General features: G+C 40.3%; 1 long non-coding RNA gene across 1 annotated transcript; it reads left to right on the forward strand.

Annotated features, from left to right (window-relative positions):
- The first annotated feature begins 13,511 nt into the window (after positions 1–13,511).
- Positions 13,512–20,215, forward strand: LOC147911997 (uncharacterized). The gene is made up of 3 exons (XR_015550746.1): positions 13,512–13,668; positions 16,305–16,465; positions 20,166–20,215. It is a non-coding gene; the product is annotated as an uncharacterized LOC147911997 (long non-coding RNA).
- The last annotated feature ends 563 nt before the right edge of the window (positions 20,216–20,778 follow it).

The raw sequence follows: 20,778 nt of genomic DNA on the forward strand, positions 1-20,778 counted from the left end.
CCATATCATGGCAACTTTCACCCACTAATGTAATTAACTATTTCCTTGCCAGTACCTCTACTACACTATAAGCTTCCTGAGATCAAGGATTGTGTCTTGTTCATCATTCTATCCATAGTGTCTAGCATAGTCTCTGAAACATAATAGGCCCTCAATAAATATGTGAATGAGTTAATGAATAAAAAAAGAGCTTCACCTTTAGGGATATAATTAATGTCAGTGCTTCTCAGTAACAAGATAAGCAGCAAGTTTTCTCTCCCGTAATCTTGGACTACCTCAAAAACCAGTAATGACTCATCCAGCTACCAAGATGCTCTAGTAGACACTGTCTGCTCATATTCCACCAACCCTCACTACAAGTACCAAGTATGTGATTCTGTCTGAGGGACTTTTCCGGCTGCAGGAACATGCCAGCGTGTAAAATTGGCAGGGAGTTAATGCCTCTCTGGGAGCAATCCTCAACTGAGGAAGAATGGGATTCGATGGATAAATACTCCAGCTTCTCTTCCCCTCAGGCGGAATAACTCTGAGGCATGCTCTGTGCAGTCTCCCAGAGGGCTCCAGCAGAACTGAGCCCCACTTGTCCACAGCAGTAACCTGTTTATTAATTCGCTCTTTGTTGGCTTCCTTCTCTGTCTCATTTCCCTATCAGTGTTTCCTAGGATTATCTCCCACATAAACTATTACACTGAAATTCTCTTCAGGGTCTGATTCTGAGGGAGCCTAAACTTGGGCACTCACATAGTTCCTTGATCTCTTCTTCAACTCCAGTTTAGCAATCCACAAGCATATAAACACTCTATATCTCATCATCTGGAACGGGGACATCTACTACATCTAAAATTTCCATCTGTAGCTATGGCCATCTACCTTCAACTTCTTCCACTCTTTAAAGAAAACTAAAGCAGCATTTTGCCATTATCGTTATATTGGTAATAATAGTAACAAATACAATGATGAAGTATAAGGTTTATAGAGCATTTACTGTGTTCTAGGCACTGTTCTAAATGATCATGTGGGTTAATTCAAGAATCCTTTGCCCTTGATCCTCTTCATGCTTCCTCCATTCTGTCAAATGTATCCTGACTCCCCTTGTCTCTCTATTTGACCAGTCAATTCCTGGGGCCACAGCGAGCAGTCTCAGGATAAACCTAAGGTCCATAATTCAGGGTGGTGATTTCCAAAGGCAGCCTAAGGTAGCACAGATGAGGTCCACATGAGAACTGTGGCCAAAAGGAGCCAAGGCCAAAATGAAGCTCAGGCTTCATTCCAGCCAAAGACCACTAGGAACACACCTGTAGTTGAACAAGCTGGGTTTATTACTCATTGCTGCTAGGAAAACACACTCCAGGGGGAACCATGGGGAATGTCAGTGAGAGGATGTTAGAAAAGACTTATCTTAGGATTGGGGCCTGTGACAGGTGCATTTAAGGAGCGTTTCAGGAATCAGGGCTTTGCTCTGGATTGGATGCTTTCAGGAAGCAGGAGTAATTCTATGATTGGATGTCTTAATAAATCTTATCTAGGAGGAGGGAAAACTGGAACGAGGCTAAAGCAGTGATTGATAAAGAATCAGTAGTCATTCACATTAGCTAGGAAAGGGACATGTTTGTCACTTTTGTGGCTTGCACAACACTCATGTTTTGTCTGTGTTAAAACGTGATTACGGGGTGATCTTGTTTTGTTTTGATCCATTGTGGCCACATAGTATCCTCATCTGATGTTGGTGTTCTGGGAAATAGTTTATATTCAACAAGAAAACACCACAGCCCAGCTGTGAGTGCTCAGCCAGCTCATAGCAACACCAAGGCTTGGCTGAGGGTACCAGGCCAGCTCCCAGATGGCAGGGGCTACTGTTTTTTCTCAGGGAAAATATGCAAAGCTTCAAATTTGAAGAAGAAAGAGTGATAAATACTACTGTGCTACACAAGACCATTTCTCCCATCTTCTTTCATAGTAGAACTTCAATTGTTCAGGATCCACCCTACCCCCATGCAGCCATGTTCTTCAAGGGAAGTGAGCACCACTGCCCAACTCCAAGGGAAGACATGAATGATCTCAGGATAATCCTCTTCCCTTTGAGAGAGATTGGTTCAAAAACAGGCATGTGATCTAGTTCTGGCCAATGATTCTCAAGGCGAGGTCTGCTCGGGCAACACTGAAGAGGTTTCTAACTCTTTGGAGAGGGCCACAGGAGGAGATAGTCTCTTTCCTCTCATTTTTCTCAGCCTGAGGATAAAGTCAACACAGGACTCAGGACAAGGAGATGTTAAGAACTTGGATTAGTGGTGACAAAGGTGCTAAATCAACCAGCCCTGGAGCCTCCCTACATTGGGACTTCCAGTTATGTGAGATGATACATTTCTTCTTATATGAGTATACGTTTACTTTCATATGAGGTACTAAATTTCCTTTTACTTTATCTAGTTGAGTGAGAATTTTCTATTACTTACATCTAATATATTCTAGAAAGGTAGCAAAGATGAAAAAAGGAGATGAAGAGCCAGGGTGGTAGCCAAATGAGAGAGGATGGGACAGAGCAACATTCAAAACTAAGGCATGTGGTGCGGGAATTCCCTGTTGTGCGACAGCTTAAAGGGATTGCAGGCTGCCCAACTTGGATGTTATGGGCAACAACCTCAGCTGTCTAGATTAATCAATGCACCTGGCCTTCTGTTGTATCTACTTTATGCAACCTCAACTTTGGATAAATTCCTCCAATTGTTTCTCCACCCCAACTCCTAGGTTGCCAAGCATAACTAGAGGAAAAATGTGTCATTGTACCAATAGGTTCTAGTACAAATCTAGACTTCCCAACCTCTATGGGGACCTCATTGTCTAGAAGTATTTTATACTGTAATTATTATAAATTGAAAAATTAATATTTGCCTTTTGTAAAATAAAAAATTTAACAAAAATGGAAGAATACAATAAAATGTAAAGATTAGTGTGTATCCTTCTAAACTTTTTTTATAGACACATACATATATGCATGCATGTACAAATTACGCAATCACATACACGTGTATTCACACACAGAGGTTTTGTCCACACTTCCCAACCTCTATGGGGACCCTAGAAATATTTTATACTGTAATTATTATTATAAATTGAAAAATTAATATTTGCCTTTTATAAAATAAAAAATTTAACAAAAATGGAGGAATACAATAAAATGTGAAGATTAGTGTGTATCCTTCTAAACATTTTTATAGACACATACATATATGCATGCATGTACAAATACACAAACACATACACGTGTATTCACACACAGAGGTTTTGTTTTGATATGGTTTTGATGGAAGAAGCAAAGGTGCTCTCTCTCAGAAAAATATCATTAGTTAACACCCAATATGTATCCTTTCAGATATATCCTACACATATACAAATCTTTAAATTAGAGATATGTATATATAAGCACAGATAATTTTGTTAGGTGACATTTTTTTCAAAAAAAAAAAGGACATGCCATACACGTTATTCTGTAGTTTAATCTTTTCATTTTACAAAATATTGTTGCTATCTCTCCACATCAATACATATCTGTGCCACCATCCAAGACAGTCATCCACCTGAACAGGATCCCATTGTGGGGATGTACTGCAACTTTTTCAACCTATTGCCTATTGAATAGGCGTTTATGTTATTTCCAATTTGGTGTCTGTTTTAAAGAATTCTTCAATGACCAACCTCACACATTAATTTCTGCACATAGGTGGAAATATTTCTACATGACAAATTCATGGAAGAGAAACTTCTGCATCAAAAATTAAATACACCGGTTAAATTTCAATAGGTACGTACCAAATTGGCCTCCAAAGATATTTTAGCACTTTACGCTCTCACCCACAGTGTCTGAGATGTCATTCACCTAACCCACACCTGGTACTACCAACTTCCTCCTCACTGCTTCCTGGCCAACTTTTTACTCATCCCGAAAGATGTCTCGAGCTCATTCTCTAGAATTGCGCTTCCAAACTTTTAAGTCTCCTCAAGTCTCCAACTAATCCTCTTACTCTCAACAAACAGCCTTTCACCTCTCTAAGGAAATGGGGCTCACCCAGCAAGCTCTGCGTTATAGATTCATCTGTCTTCACCTTCATCCATCTTCTGCTTATTACACCAAATCATAGACAGAGCCACGTATTTGACCTTGCCAAGGCTGATGCTTTCACCAGTGCTGGCAAACCTGTCTTTCTCTCACTCTTCTCTCTTGGATCACTACAAGTGCCTCCCAAATCCATTCTCTCCCATATGATCCAGCCTCCAAATGGCTGGAACACTGATCAAATTATGTCAATCTCCTGCTCAAAGTCCTCTCTTGGCTTCCTAACGCCGGTAGAAGAGTATATGAAAAACAGGTCCTTTCCTCTCTGTATCTTTGCTCATTTTGGTCCTTTTTTCCATAATGTACTTCTCTCTGCTTCACCATTTGAAGCTTTCCTCAGGTTTCAAGGCCCAAGTCAAAAGCCTCTCCTCCCTGAAGAGTCCCTAAACACCCAGGTGAAATTGGCCCCTTCTAATGTTCTCAGAGCCATATATTGCTGCGTTACTTTTGGCCCTTATCCTATCACACTATTAGTAATAGTTATCTCTGTACATACATATTTATCTCCATAGCTCTAAGATATGTTCCTTTTAGATAAGAACCATACATTTTGTATACCATAGCACCTGGCACAGTGAAAAAAGCCCTCCAAAATGTTTTTAAATATGTTTATTAGTACCAGAAAAATAAAAAGAACTCTAACATTTGTTCAATATCAGACACCCATATGGTATATCATACAAATAAAACCTATTTGATACAATCACAAAGAAACATTTCAATAAGGAATTGTTATCTTTGTGGAAAATGTAAAACCAATGATCTCATACATTTTAATCCTACAACCTATATAACACATTATCTATCTCCTCCCATCTCCATCGTGACACACTATTTTACTTCCAGATCTCAGGAACGGGATACTCAAAACCTGCATACATACAAAACATAATGGCTTAGCCTTATAAACAGGAAGCAGAATCTTGATAACACAGTACACCCTCCTTCTCTTTTTATGTCCTCACCATCATTGCACCTCCAACTAGGATTAAAGAAAAGATAATAGAGATGATTCTGAATTTGGGGGTCAGAAACCAAAGAGTCTCCTTGTCAGATCCTCTATGACTAGGGAAAAAGTATAGTCCCTCACCTCATCTATTTGAGAGGAAAGTCTATATAATTACCACATCTAAACCCATTAATTGTCGAACCTACTAAATAATCCAAATTTAAAATGTTTAATATTTGATACATGTAAAATTATAAAGGATGTGTTCATAATGAAAAACATAATGAAAAGTGGTAAACAATAATATTTACCATTATTGAGCACTTATCATAGGTCAGACACACTGTGCCAACTCTTTACACATAGTCTTTCATTTAATCCTAACCAAGTGTGATAGATATAATCAAGCCCATATTGCAAATTAGGAACCTGAGGGTTAGAAAGACTAAGTAATTTGCCCAAGCACATGTAGCCACTAAGTGTCAGAACACAAGCACAGATACTCCTCAGACCTCAGCCCATGCTCTTCGCCACCACTGTGTACCACCAGCCACCAGGAAGAAAACACATTTTTTGGTAACACACTGCAAAGAAGTTTCCAAAAGAACATATATGTCTCCTTTGTTTGACCAAGAAATTCCAACAAATCAGGAATTCATTCTAAGAAAATAATCTTTCTTCCCTCTCTAACACCCTTGCTATTGAAGAATCTGTAATGCTCTCCAAATACTCTATTTGCTCCATTCTATTTCCCAGCCCCCTTAGAGATTGGCTCTGGGCAATAGGTGTGAGCAAAGGGACATATGTCGCTCCCAGGTAGAAGCAGTGAAAGGTCTGTGCATAATTTTCCAGTATCTCTTCCTTTGCCATGATAATAGAGCTAGACGCATGTTCCAGAAGACAGGTACAAAACTGTGAAATCTCCATCAGATTGGGTCCCTGAGGACTGTGTGCTCCTCCTTCCACTGACTCATGAGGAACATGTAGCATGAACGAGAAACAAGTCATTATTGTATTAAGCCACTGATATTTGAAGGTCAATTTGTTACCGAAGCATAACTCAGCCTATCCTAACTAATACATTTGCCAAATAACAAATAATATTAAATAGAAAAAAAACCTTTATGCATGAGTTTTTATTGCAGCCTTAAAAATAGTTAGGATCATAAGTGTCTAACAGATAAACAGTCAAATAAACTATTATGCAAATTACTAGATAGTGAGACTGCCGATTAACATCATTGTGACACTTACAATACAGTATTAAATGGAGAAAGCAGACTACAAACTGTATCTTCCTTGACACGTATTCTAAAGCAAAGTAGCTATACGTACATATGAGACTAGAAAGAGACCTGGAAAAAAAATAAAACAAGTATTTTGATAAATGATGGAAGAAGAAGGCAGGAGAGATGTTGTTTTATGATGTTGTTTATAAAAGGTTGTATTCAAATTGATCCTTTTCCCCTACACATCACATCAAATTAACACTTTCCTTTAAATAATACATTTCTTAAGGTAAAACATTAGAAAACCAAAATAGAACAGTTAAAGTAAAGGAGAGTTTTAAGTTAATAATATTTGTTTTACATATTTATAATTAATTTAAAAAATCAGACCCTGACAAATTAAACATTGATTTCTCTTTATATTGGCCAGTTGAGAAACCATTTCTCCAGGTCAGCTCCCTCCTTGGTGTCATGGCCCTGCTGAGATAATCCTAAACCCTTCACTATGTTATTCTTGACATTTCTCCTCAATGTAGTAGTCACCTGATCTAATCAGGAAGGCTCACCCGTAAATGACACAATAAACATCCCTAGGAAGAATTTAATTAAATGCAGGAATTTTTCTTGTTCTTCCTACCATTGAAAAGAAAAACCACCTAGCTTCTGAATATAGAAATACTATTTCAGGATAGAGTCGCTGTCCACGTTCCCCTCCCAAAAATACTGTCTAACGGGTTTTTGGCTTTTGAAACAAGATTTTAATTCTCATTTGTTAAGATCTTCTTTGTGAAGCCACCAAAAAAGAATGACAGACCCAAGAAGTGCCATAGAGGGAATGCTGAGCACAAGACTTGCTTCTCACATGCTTCCATAGAACCCCTGTGGCATGACTCACTTGTGAGTGAAATTACTAGAGAGAGCATCACCTGTTCCAAGCTTCACCATAAGACAAATTCCTTAGCAGTGAATCTTATCCCAAATGGAATGTATGACAGTACTGGCTTCTTATGGCTGGTATCCCACTTCTGCTAGAGCTGTTTCAGATTGGAAGCAAGCCTTGTTTTTCCCTAAGATTAAAATGTTCACTGTGGAATTCACAGGTAGTCCTGAAATAGAACTCTAAATTTGGTTTTACTGGGTCGACAGGAAAAATAATAGTAACTAAAGAAAAACAAAACAAGCCTCCACAGACTAGGGCACTGGCAAACTTCAGTGTCTCTGGGATTTAGTTATCCACAGATGAGCTCGTGGAAAAAAAAGGAGCAATCTCTTCTTGGAGATAAATTTCAAGGCTCATCCTCAAAGAAAACAAATTGCAAATGAAAAACACCCTCTGGAGAAAAGCAAGAAAAGGCCTCCTCTTGTCATAATCTTTTCATCAATGACAATTCTTTAATTTCAAGGAAGCTGAGTAAAGAAATCTGTGTGTCCATCTCTAATTAGAACCTAGATTGAAACGTCAATAAAAATTACTCCTGGTGACACTGAAATACCACTCAAAATATAATATTTTAATAATACTAAAAATAGAAGATGTAATGTTAACAGTTTGAGAGGGCTTGACATTGTTGTCCATGTTTAAGACAGTATTCTAGAAAAAACTATTTAAACCACCTGATGATATTTAGTCATTTTAAATCAGAGCTTTGTGGCAGACACTATTGATTGCCTACCCAACAAACATTTCCTCTTTCATCTTTACTAAGAAAACCTCAATTAGATTCCTTTAGCTACGTGCTGTTAAGAAATAGTATCCCAAACTTGGAATAAGGCAAAATAATGACTGCCTGTCTCTCAATGTCTAATAGGCTCAACCAAAGAGTACCTAATTCTCTAGGGAAATGTACATTTATTTGACTTACAATTTACTCTTGCCTCTGTAAAGATAAATATTAATTTATAGAACATTAATAAGTTGCAAGGAATTTCTGTCTGGTCAAAAAGATAACCCCTTTTTATAGTCCTGTAGGATATTAATAAATTTTATAACTGATTTAGCAGTTGCATTTCAGCATTCTTTCTTTCCTTGACCCTGTCTATCATTTTCTCCTATCCAACTTTGAACCAGCTTTATTGTTTTGATGGCTCACTCATTAAGGAGTTACCTTTGACACGTGTTCACTCTACATTTGTATAAGAGTCATGCTTTTAACCATTTGAAATTTAGAGTTTGACAGTATCCAGCCCCAGGGAATGAATTGTGATTAATCTCAGACAATTATGGCGTTCCCATATCCCTTTGTCAGTAATTGTTCTAGGAGTGAGCATATGGACCCGATCTGATCAATGACACATGAAGAGAAGTCTGCTGGGGCCTTCTAGGAAAAAAAATTGTTTTCTCTGAAAGAGAGATGATGAAGAAAAAGCCTCTTTTTCTACGACCTTCCATGTTTCTTGCTTAGGATGGTATCATACAAAACTGAGGCAGCCATCTTGCTACTTGTGAGAGGAGCCATCACTGAATACACTGAAGATAACAGAGCAGATGAATCCAAGTATGACCCAAGCCCTTGACAACATCACTGACTTGCATAATTGACCTTGAACCACCTAGTTCTGGGCTTCTGGTTAAATAAACAATGTAAGTCTTCCTAATATTAGATATTATTAGATGAATGCTCTGTCACTTGCAGCTAAAAGCATTCCTAACTGATATAGAAAGTAACAGGAAAAGATGAAACACAAAGCTATGTTATTCGAGTTCTTAGTTCTCTTAGTTCTTAGTTCTTATTAAATGAAAATAATTTCCAGCATTACTTGTTTTTAACTTTATACTAACCCAGAGTACAATCAGAAAACCTGGAGGTATACCTGAATCTACTGCACTATGGCAGCAGGCTGGGGCCTGGGGAGTGTAGGGGTAGAATGAGAATAAATAGTCTATTACCCAAAAAGTTTCTTGGCCCATTTCAGGAAGGATATTCCTGAACTGTTTCTTGAAATACGAATATTTACTTGGCTGGCTAGCTTTTCATCCTTGATTGTCTAGCTCACACTGTCAATAGCAGCTCTACATCTCTTTGAGTCTGACACACAGACATTACAGGCCCTCATTTATATTACTGCTGTTTCAACAAAAGTGCCTTCGCTGGGTACTTTATGAACATTGACATCCCATTACTTTACTTAGTTCAGAGTTTGCAGATGTAAATTATATTGTACTCTCTGTAATAAACTTAATTACAGATGCTTCTGATGACTGTGATTTACTTCTCAAGGGTGACAGAATTTTTCGAATTTCCCAGCAACGGACACACATTCTGATTAAGCAATGAATATACTCTATATTTTTGAACATTGTGAACCTGAAAGTATTTTTACAGAAGTATCAAATAATTTTGATTAATTCTTAAGTGAGAAATGTATACAGAGATAGAAAGGGTCTTTGAGAGATCATCCAATCCTATTCTTGGTTTATAGGTGAGAAAACTGAGGCCAGGGTAATTTTATCATTGATCATTAAAAAATGCAAGTGGTTCCATGTTCTTTAAACCAATAGAAAAAGGGAGCAAGTTTAAGAGATGGTATTGCTTATTCCAAGCCTCCACCATCCTCTCCCAAATACTCCCAGAGGGGAGAGGGGTGTTGCAGAAGGAGTTGGGCAGTAAGAGCTATAGTAGATGCTGCTGGTGCCCCACCCATATCTTCCAGCACTCCCCTATAAAGGTCAAAGTTTCTTAGGGTAAACACCTGTAGCTCTCTGGTGACAGGTGCTTGTTCAGTCCACATGGATGGTAACCTGGAAGTGCCTGAAAGTTAACACCCCTGAAATCAGTCTTCAACCAATGAGATATAAAGAACTGGCACATAAATATTCCTCCTTTATAGGGCGACCAACTCATCCCAGTTTGCCAAGGACTTTCCTGGTTTTAGCACTGGAAGCCCCACATCCCAGGAAATCCCTCACCCTCTGGCAAACCAGGACAATTGGTCACTCTAGTTGAGATAACTTTGAGGCATGTTCTACATCGTGTCCCAGAGTTCCCCAATATGATTGAGCTTCAGTTGCCCACAATAGTAACTGACTTGATAATGCACTCTTTATAGCCTTCTTCCCTTACCTGTCTTACTTCCCCACCAATGTTTCTCATGATCACCTCCAAAATAAATTATTACATTTGAAACCTTTATCTCAGGATCTACTTTGGGAGAACTCAAACTAAAATAATCATTAACATCTATGGAGAGCTTGCTACATATCAGGCACTATCCTAAATGTTTTACATATCTTAATACATTTCATCTTCACAATACTTTGAGGTTGGTGGTATTATCATCCCCATATGACAGTAGAGGAAACAAAGGGCACACAGAAGTTTTACGTCATACAGCCAGCAAGTGGTAGAATTGAGATTTGAACCCAGGAAGTCTGACTCCAGATCCTGCATTTGTAATTACTACCCAATACTGTGGGGCAAAAAACCAAGCCTTTATTCAGAACCACCACCAGATAATTTTTTCAGAGAACATGTTCTGTGAATGGCATGAATCAACCATTTTCACCTCTGAAGGGAAAGTAAGTTATAGGAGCATGTGTGGCAGGAGCTGTGGCATGAGCCTAAGGGGGCCATCCTAAAATCCGAGAGCAGATGGGAATGCCCTATGAAGGCCATTACTGGCAGAGCAACCTCTAGAGGCCTCCAAAAGCGGATGTATAAGGAGGACTTGGCGGCCTCAGGAAGCAGAGGTGAGGAAGCACTGTTGAAGGCAATAGATCAGTGACCAGAATCAAGGGTTGGTCCTGGGCACAGAACAGTTGGGCTACCAGCCCAGCTCTGCCCTTGTGGATGCACGCTTGAGTTCCAGAGCAAGCTGCCCTCAGGGGCAGCTGAGCTTTTGATGATCATTGCCTCAGCTGGGTTCTCCCAAAAGCAGATGCTGAAGCAAGAATTTGGCTGCAAGTAGTTTATTTGGTAGGTAATCTCTAACAGTATGAATGAAAGAGTAGGTGGAGTGAGAAAAGAAAAGGAGGGAAACTGGTAAGAGGTGTACCCATGAGTGAGTTTTGGCTCCATCCCCCTGGAGACCCTCAGATAAATTGCATGTAACATGTCTCAGAATTGTCCCACTAAGGACTGCAGAAGCTGGGGTATTTAGCAATCAAGTCCATCCTTCATTGGTTAATAGTCACTCTTGGAACGTTAACTCCTCAGCATATCTTATCAAGCACACTCTTGGGATGAGAGAGGCAGGAATCCCCTCCTGTAAAGAATTGTTGTCAGGTGACCTCTGGGGCAAACCAAGGAGATGGGGAGGAGTGAGCAATACAGTATCTGCCACATTCATCTGTGGCCTCCTGCCACTTTGAACAACAAAGGACCAGAGACCCACCACAGCAAGCCAGAATGGGAAGGAAGGGAAAAAGATACCTCTAGAGGTTTAGTTCTCAGTACAAACCTGAGAGACTCTCTGAGGATTCCCAGAGACATTTAGGATGAATCTGAGTAGCATTGGGAAGGAACCAAAAAAATACAGTCTAGTAACTATAAAGCTGACATTAATCTTATCTATGGACTATAGATACAGCTGCTTAATCCAGCTGATATAAGCTGTCACTTGTGTCTTGCTCAGAAAGCATTAGAAATATGTGTTCTCTTAAAATGACTCCCAATACCGTGACTCCATTTGTCAATGGTTAATGTGACACAGATCAGCTTTATTCGTCCCTGCAGCACCAAACTTAGACAGACACAGCAATAATATTCACATCGCTCTTTATATTTTATCAACCTCACATTGTTCACTTAGTGGCTAAGTAAGAACTACTCACCCTCTGCCCAGTTAATCCTACCGATAGAAACACCATTTTCTTTTGCATAAGATGGTGAATAATATAAAAATATAAGACTCCAATATATTCATAAATGACCTTATATTGTACCAGGAGAGATAAGCTATCTCCACAGAATATTAAAATAAAAGGCAGTATACGATTAAGTTCGAGGGCTACAAGCTAAAGTGATATCCTCCCGTTGGCTTAATTCTTGGCACAGAAGAACTCAGTTTAAAAAATATATATTTTGCCAGTTGAATATCTCATAAATAACCTAGAGATGCCAAGAAAAAGAATGTTGGAGGTCAGTTGGGCCCTCGCTACTTAAAGTGTTGTCCCTGGACCAGCAGCACTGACATTACCTGGGAGCTTTTATAAAAATGCATACTCTCAGGCCCACTCCAGACCTGCTAAATCCTTCTTCATTTTAACAAGATCCCCCTAGTGAGGTACATTAAAGTTTGAGAAGCGCTTATCTAGTAGCCTTCCTTTATTTCACACATGAGGTCATTGAGATCCAAAGAGATTAAATGATTTGTTCACCTCTTAGACTTCATACATTTCCAAAGAGCTCCGGAAAGAAAAGTGACCCTGTTAAGGTAAAGAAGAGGTGATACACAATAGCCAAGATGTGGAAACAACCTAAATGCCCATCAATGGATGAATGGATAAAGAAGATGTGGTATATATATGCAATGGAATACTACTTGGCCATAAAAAAGACAAAATCGTGCCATTTGCAACAACATGGATGGACCTGGAGGGTATTATGCTAAGCGAAGTAAGTCAGACAGAGAAAGACAAATATCATATGATTTCACTCATATGTGGAAGATAAACAAACAAACATATAGACAAGGAGAACAGATTGGTGGTTACCAGAAAAGAAGGGGGTGTTGGGAGGGCGAAATGGGTAAAGGGGCACATACGTATGGTGATGGATAAAAACTAGGCTATTGGTGGTGAACACGATGCTGTTTATACAGAAACTGAAATATAATAATGTACGCCTGAAATTTACACAATATTATAAGCCAATATGACCTCAATAAAATAATTTAAAAAAAAGAAGAGGTGATACATAACAGGAAGATTCCAGGAAATGAAATCTTAATGGCAGTAGCAGAAAAATGAAAGGATTCTAATTTTAAATTACTTAAAATATCAACTATGTCATTCTTTGCTCTTTATTTTCAGTTGTTATTTGAATCATGGTCAATTATAATAAGGATATGTCTTAAAATATAGCTCTTGCTCCTTAGTCCTGTAGTGCATGCATTATAAAAATGTAGCAGATTTGAGAATATCAGACCACAAACTCAGGAATGCAAGAAATGGAACTTTATTCTTCTACAATTCAGCTTAATTTCTATCTTGAGCCTCACCTCTTTCACCAAAACCTTAATCTTAGATAATTTAGTGTCCCCTTCCTTTCTCCTAGGTTATGTAAAAGTTTTGCTGACTTTTCCAGCATGCCAATGGGTCCAGGCCAGAGGGACTGACAAACTGGTTCTCAAAGTCATCTGTCTACACGAGATCCCCAAAGACATCCATCATGCCATTGGTCCTTGGTTACAATCCCTATGGGTCATAGCTAAGTGTCAAGGTAAGACCTTATTACAGTCTGTCTACCCCCTTTCTCCACTACTCTTGGGCACTGCCTGGGGGCACCAGATTAATTCTGCTGCTTACATGCCCTTTCAGGCTGTTTAACAAGAGGAACAGTCGCACACTCGAATGTCCCCAAACTCCAGGCAGGTACATGATGAGTGAACTAGGCTGTGGCAAACTAGAGAATTCAGACGCCATTTAGAGGGGGAGGCTGTTCCTTACTGCTCCAACTACTCACTGGTTTGAGCCCCAGCGTGTCAACACTTAGGTTTATTTACCAGCCAATAGGTCTCCCTTTCTGGTCTGCTCCCTTAGTGTGGGAAAGCTTGCTTCACTCATCTTCATATCCCAGTGTAGTGCCTGATAGCCATTCATTTGTATTCATTCATTCATTCATTCAACAAATAAGAACAGATTGAGCACCACCATGCTCTAGGTATGTGTTAGGCATTAGAAATACACAAATTCTCTGCCATCATAGAGTTTGCATTTCTAAGTGGGGAAAACTGACATTAAACAAGTAACAAATAAATGAATAAGGTAATAACATCCGTCGTTTAAAATGAAGAGCCATATTATTGCAGGTTTAATGAAAGATTTGGGGTAAGCAGATGCAGCCAGCCTTCCAGGAGTCCCAGGGTTTCAGCTGTGTGGTTTAAATCTGTGCCGATTCAGGCCATGCTTTGGCATCTCCTAATTTCATTGTCCACTTAATAGGTCATGGGAGTGATTCTACGTGTTATGAGTACATGGGATAGTGGCATTTCTAAGCATTTCCCTGCTGGCACAAATTTTGTCAGCCCAGTATGGAGCAATGGGCCAGGAGAATACTGGAAACTCAGGCATCTACCCTTCATCCACAGTTTCCCCAGACAGGGTAGCCTGCCATTTCTCACCAGTCCTCACCCTTCCCTCCATAACAACATCCACCCACCCCACTCTGAAGACAATAAGAAATTTAGCTCGTCTCTGGATGAGAAACAAGGCTGGGAGGAGGATGAGTGCCAGTCATTAATTCAAATTCAAGTAATTGTAGGTCTTCATGTCATGTTTACTGTATTTTGTTCCCAGTAATTTTCAGTAGTTTTTAGTAGTCATATGACTTGCCCTTTACCCATTTAATCATTGTCAATTATACCCCAAAAGTATGGTAGAACCAACTTAGAACAAATAGTTACTATTCAACTTAAATGTAAAATAGAAACTTTAAAGTCCTTAGCAGCGGGCCGGCCCTGTGGCTTGGTGGTTAAGTGCGCGCGCTGCGATGCTGGTGGCCCGGGTTCGGATCCCGGGTGCGCATCGAGGCACCACTTCTCCGTTCATCCTGAGGCCGAGTCCCGCATACAGCAACTAGAAGGATGTGCAGCTACGACATACAGCTATCCACTGGGGCTTTGGGGGGAAAAAAATAAAGTCCTTAGCAGGGAAAATGGCCTAAAAAGCAAAGTGCTGGGGGCTGGCCCTGTGGCTTAGCAGTTAAGTGCACACGCTCCAGTACTGGTGGCCTGGGTTCGGATCCCTGGCACGCACCGATGCACCACTTGTCCTGCCATGCTGAGGCCACATCCCACATACAGCAACTAGCAGGATGTGCAGCTATGACATACAACTATCTACTGGGGATTTGGGGAGAAAAAGGGAAAAAAAGGAGGAGGATTGGCAATAGATGTTAGCTCAGGGCGGGTCTTCCTCAGCAAAAAGACGAGGATTGGCATGGATGTTAGCTCAGGGCTGATCTTCCTCACACACACAAAAAAAGTGCTTTTAATTGCAAGAGCTAGGCTTATGGAGGAAAAGAGTTTGGAGATTATAACAACATGGCTTTCATATCAGAGTCCAAAGCCCAACAGAGGAAGGCCAGATTTTTTATCTGGATCACAGGTTTAAGACTGTGATGATAGGAGCATTTTCCAGCCATATAGAAAAGAGATACGGTCCTGGAGAATGAACTTGGGTAAGATTAGAGGGAAAGGGCAAGATAGTTGGGAGCCAGGGTGGGACTTTGTTCTCTCAGTTCCTTCCTACCCTCCACTGCTTCCCTCCACCCCACAAAGAAAATCTATAGGGAAAGGGTGATACAAATCCTCAGATAGGTTTGGAGAAATGAATAAAGAAAAAAGCTTATGTCTCACTTCATCTCTTTTTGAGATGCGCTTCTTGCAAAGCTCCCGGGACCAACATGTGGCAGACCCAGAAGGGCTGAAATGATGGTAGGTTGTATCTAAACAGATAAGGCTAACATGGCTACACACACCTCATTCCCTTTTCCCTCTTCCCACTCCCAGCAAAATTCAGTCTCCCTTGCTTTCCAGCCACAGAGTATGAAGGGAGATCCATAAATGATACATTGTTTAAGAATAAGCCACAGGAGCCATCTGAGTAGTAAGAGCCATCCAGGCCTTCCAGAGTGTCACTGTGGTGTGAGTTGAGAAGAACTCAAAAAAAAGGGGGATGTAGAAGGGATGGTGTAAGATGGAAATAGGATAGAGGAGGCAAATGAGCCTCCAAGAACCATAGGACCAGCTCTAGCCAATAAAATAGGAACAGAAGTGAGGTGGGTCACCTCTGGACTGAGGCACTGAAAATGCCCATGCTCAATTCCCTCATCTTTGCATTTGTGGCATCCTCCAGAAAGTTCATGCATTCCAGATGGTGCAGCTACAAGAAGGTGATACTTCTATCAGCCTGGATCCCTGAGTGACTGAGTGAAGCAACGCCCCCTGCCAACCTGTATTGGAACGTGTAGCATGAGCAAGAAATATATTTTTGTTGTGTTAAGCTCCTAAGATTTGGTAGGTATTTTTTGCTGCAACATAACCTCGTCTATCCTTACTAACACAAGCTAATTTTCCTAGTTAGAAATAAAAAGAGTTACAACTTTATTTCTCTGAGTTTTATAATCTCAAAAATAGTTGAACATCAGCAATTTCATATAGTTCAACTGTAGTATTTCTAGGAAAGAACTTGTAGAATCCCAGGTATATACTTTCACTATGACTTAGTATTTAAGTTTGTTTTGTTTGATGGTAAACTAGGGCATGATTTCCATTGCTAAAGCAAAAACAAAAACTGAATTCTTCCATTTTGTTTTCAGACAACTTGAAAAATGTTAGAATTGGCTTCTCTTCAGCAATTGTCATTACATTTATGTTGTGCAGGCAGAATATAAGTAGATTCAGGAAAGGAAGGCAGAAAATGAGTTTTTCTCTCATATAAAATCTTGGTTTGAACAAGTATTCAGGGATGGCTCTAGACAAAATAATAAATTGAGTGAATTTTTTTTTGTGAGATATTCCCATATCTCCTCTCAGCTTCTCTTTGCCTTCCTTACTCTCTTTTTTCACTTTTCTCTTCCTCCAAGGACTTGGAATCAAGCCATGTATCTCATTTCTGGGAATCTCAGCTAAGATTTACACCAATTATCAAGGAGGGAATGAGTTGGCCACTATTAGAGGCATTAGCACTTCAACGAGAGCCTCACAAAAGATCCAAAGTCCCACAAGACTCAAAGTTAGGGATAATAACAACAATAATACTCATTAAGTCCACAAATATTTATTGTGCATCTAATATATTCCAAATACTAGACCATGAGGAACAAAGTCCTTTCCTTCACAAAGCTTACATTTTAATGGAACAAAAGATCATAAACAAATAAATGTATAACAGAATGTTAGGTACCAACATGTGTCATGAGTAAAATAAGGTAAGGTAAAGGGCTAGAAGCCAATGGATGGGAGGTAGGAGCCATTTTACGTACAATGGCCAAGGAAGGCCTTTTTGAGAAGACATTTGAGGGGAGACCTGAAATGTAAGAGTAAGTCACGGGAAATGTGAATATCTAGGATGAAGAGCATTCCAATGAGAGAGATGAGTGTATAAAAAGTCCCTGAGGGGGGCCAGCCCAGTGGTGCATGTGGTTAAGTGTGCTTGCTCCGCTTCAGCCACCCAGGGTTCGCAGGTTCAGATCCCGGGCGCACACCGACGCACCACTTGTCATAGCCATGCTGTGGCGGCGTCCCATATAAAGTAGAGGAAGGTGGGCATGGATGTTAGCCCAGGGCCAATCTTCCTCAGCAAAAAAAGAGGAGGATTGGCGTCGGGTGTTAGCTCAGGGCTGATCTTCGTCACACACACACACAAAAAAAGTCCCTGAGCTGGAACATGCCTGCGTGGTTGAGGAACCACAAGAAAATCATGACTAGATGGAAGTGAGGGATAAAGGAAATCAATAAGAGAAGATATCAGAGAAATAGGCCAAAGCCAAATCACATAGGGCCTTGTGGGCCATGGTAAGATCTTTGGATTTTGTGTGATAGGAAGTGTGATGGGAAGCTGACATAGGACTTTGAGTAAGGGAGTGACAAGACCTGATTTATGTTTAGAAAAGATTCTTCAGGCTGCTGTGTGGTGAATAGACTCTAGGCAAGAGTGCAAGTAGGAACACCAGTTAGGAGGGCACTGCAGTAGTTCAGGCAAGAGGTGATGATGGCTTGGACTAGATAGGTTGACATTGTCTGGTTTGCAATATAATTATAGTTGACATTTATTGAACATTCACTGGCTAGGGGCTTTCTAAACATTATTCTCATAACCACCCTGTGGAATAAGTATCATCATTAGCCCCTATTTACTAAGGAGGAAACTGACATTTAAAGAGGATAGCTTGCCCCATTTCCTTCAACTAGCCCTAACTTACCAAGGAGGAATCTGAAATTTAAAGAGGCAAAGTAACATATCCAAGGTCACATAAGTAATAAACAACAGACTCTGAGCTCATGCAAATTTGTCTAACTCAAGACCTAGAACCATTTTGCCTCCAAAGAAACTATATGGGCCACAAATACTGGTGTTAGGCTAATATTTGAGGCAAACTCATTATATTCAGGGTAAGGAAAGAATACTATTGTATATTAGTCATGGGCAGGGGAATACTGGAGAGGAATAGGGTTGGTGTTAAAGTTAGAGCGATGCTATCTTATGTTTGGAATGGACTACTTCATAGAGCCCCTGGAGTGAGAGATTCTTGGATTCACACAAAATAAGACTTTTTAAAGCCTTCAGAAGCCAAGAAATGCATTAAAATGAGTATAACTGTTAGACTTTATTCCTTTTGGACACAAGGCTGGTTTGTGCAGTTTGATTCTGCAAGGATTCTGAAAGGATTGATCTGTGAACCATCTAAGTCCTTATGAGAAAGGAAGAAGGTGGGACACATTGGAACATACTTCCTTGATGGGTTGGCCTTGGAAGCCTGAGTAAGAATTGACTCTGGGAGAACCCACAGCTGACAGGGCTGTTTCCCACCAAGTGAGAGTTTAATAAACAAAATCACAATTCACCCCAGCTTGGCTTCAGCGTTTTTGAAAATGACATCCAAGATGGCATACTTGCTGAGGAGAAAATCACAGCCTAGTTTGCAGTTGGAAATTGCTAGGTTGGTGGCAGCTGCTATTCACTCATGGTTGAACTGCTCTGTCATTAGGTTTCAGAATAGGGTAACACAAAGGGAGAGGATGATGCCATCATATATCTAGGCGATTGAACAAATAAGAGTTCAGGAAAATCTTATTTACAGTTAACCAAGTACTTACTACATGTGGTAAGCACTATGTTAAATGCCGTATAAACCACGGTGGGGGGAGAGGAGAGAGAAGTGTGACATTGCCTTTGTCCTCAAGAGGCTTACAATATTGCTAACATTCCAGAGAAATTACAAATACAAAGGTGCGCCGATTATCAATGTATTTCTTCTCAGCTCCAAATCCACCCTTCTTTGCCCTGCTTTGTGATACTGGAGCTGGACCCTTTAAACATTTCTCCTTTGCCAGATGGTACAGTGTTAGGATTTGTCAATAGAGGATGCTAAAGGTATATGGCAGGGCAAAGGAGTTCCTCTTCCTAATGTGCTGTTTTGTTTCTTGCTTGCTTCTGCAGCACACAGTGGCCATTGGCATGCAGAACACCCAGAGGTGCTTCTCCTTGCTGAGTTTCATAGCACCCCCACAGGCAGTTTACTAGCCAGTTACAGGGGCATTCTCACAGGCAGCTTCCCAGCAAATTCTAGTAGCAACCAATAGGACAGGTTCTCAGTGTTTTTGTAGCACCTCCTAGGCAACTTCCTGTGAGTCTCATTAGCACCCCAGTCAGTAGCTTCCTAGTGAGTTTAGCTGGCACCCCAGCCAGTGGTTTCCTGCTTGCCAGCCCTTGTATGCAGCACCTCAGTGAAGTTCTCCACTATCCAGTGGGCCACGCCAACACCCTCTCCACTGAGGTCTGAATCTCAGCCTTAGTGAGGGCTAAGAGGACTCTTCCAAATTTGTTCCTGCCTTAGGTACTCTGCCTCAGCCTTAGAGGAAGTGGCTGCCCCCTATATCTGCTATCCTTGTATTTTTTAGAATTGTCCTTTAACCGTTAGTAGTTAATCCATTTTTATTAGTTGATAATTCTTTATATTAAACTCCTCCTGTTCTAATTACTGTGTTGTTTCAGCCTCCTGACTGAAGACTGGCTGATATAAAAGGTAAGAGAATGTAGGTGCAAAACTGGGGGATAACCATAGGAGATGCTATAGGAGTTCAGAAACCCTGGAGTTCAATGTGCACTGTTGAGTCAAGGGAGGGCTTCACGGAGAGCTATAACCCAAAAGCTGTAACCACTCTGATGGAAAGAGACATCTAAATTCAGAGGCAGTGTGTGGCGGGTGTGTGTGTGTGTGAGAGAGAGAGACAGAGAGACGGAGAGAGTGAGAGGAGAAAAGATAGGACCGGGGGCCAGATTGGATGATTCATTTTAAGTGGTGGGAAGTAATTTCAGAGGATAAAAATAGATTAAGGATTAACTAACCAATTAATTAATTCAACAAATGTTCATTCAGCACCTACCATGTATCAGGTTCTAAGTGCAGGTTTGCAGCAGTGAACAAAGCAGATGAAGATATCTGTCTTTGTGGGGCTTACATTCTAGAGGAGAGCAGAAGGCGAGGCAGGAGAGAGACAATAAACAATAGACACAATAAACACATTGTCTGGTACAACAGGGGTTGATAAGTAATATGAAAAAAGAAAAAAGTAGGGGGCTGGCCCGGTGACATAGCTTTAAGTTC

Source organism: Ceratotherium simum, chromosome X (assembly GCF_057802395.1).
Source record: "Ceratotherium simum simum isolate JZ-2026a chromosome X, ASM5780239v1, whole genome shotgun sequence".
Classification (NCBI taxonomy): Eukaryota; Metazoa; Chordata; class Mammalia; order Perissodactyla; family Rhinocerotidae; genus Ceratotherium; species Ceratotherium simum.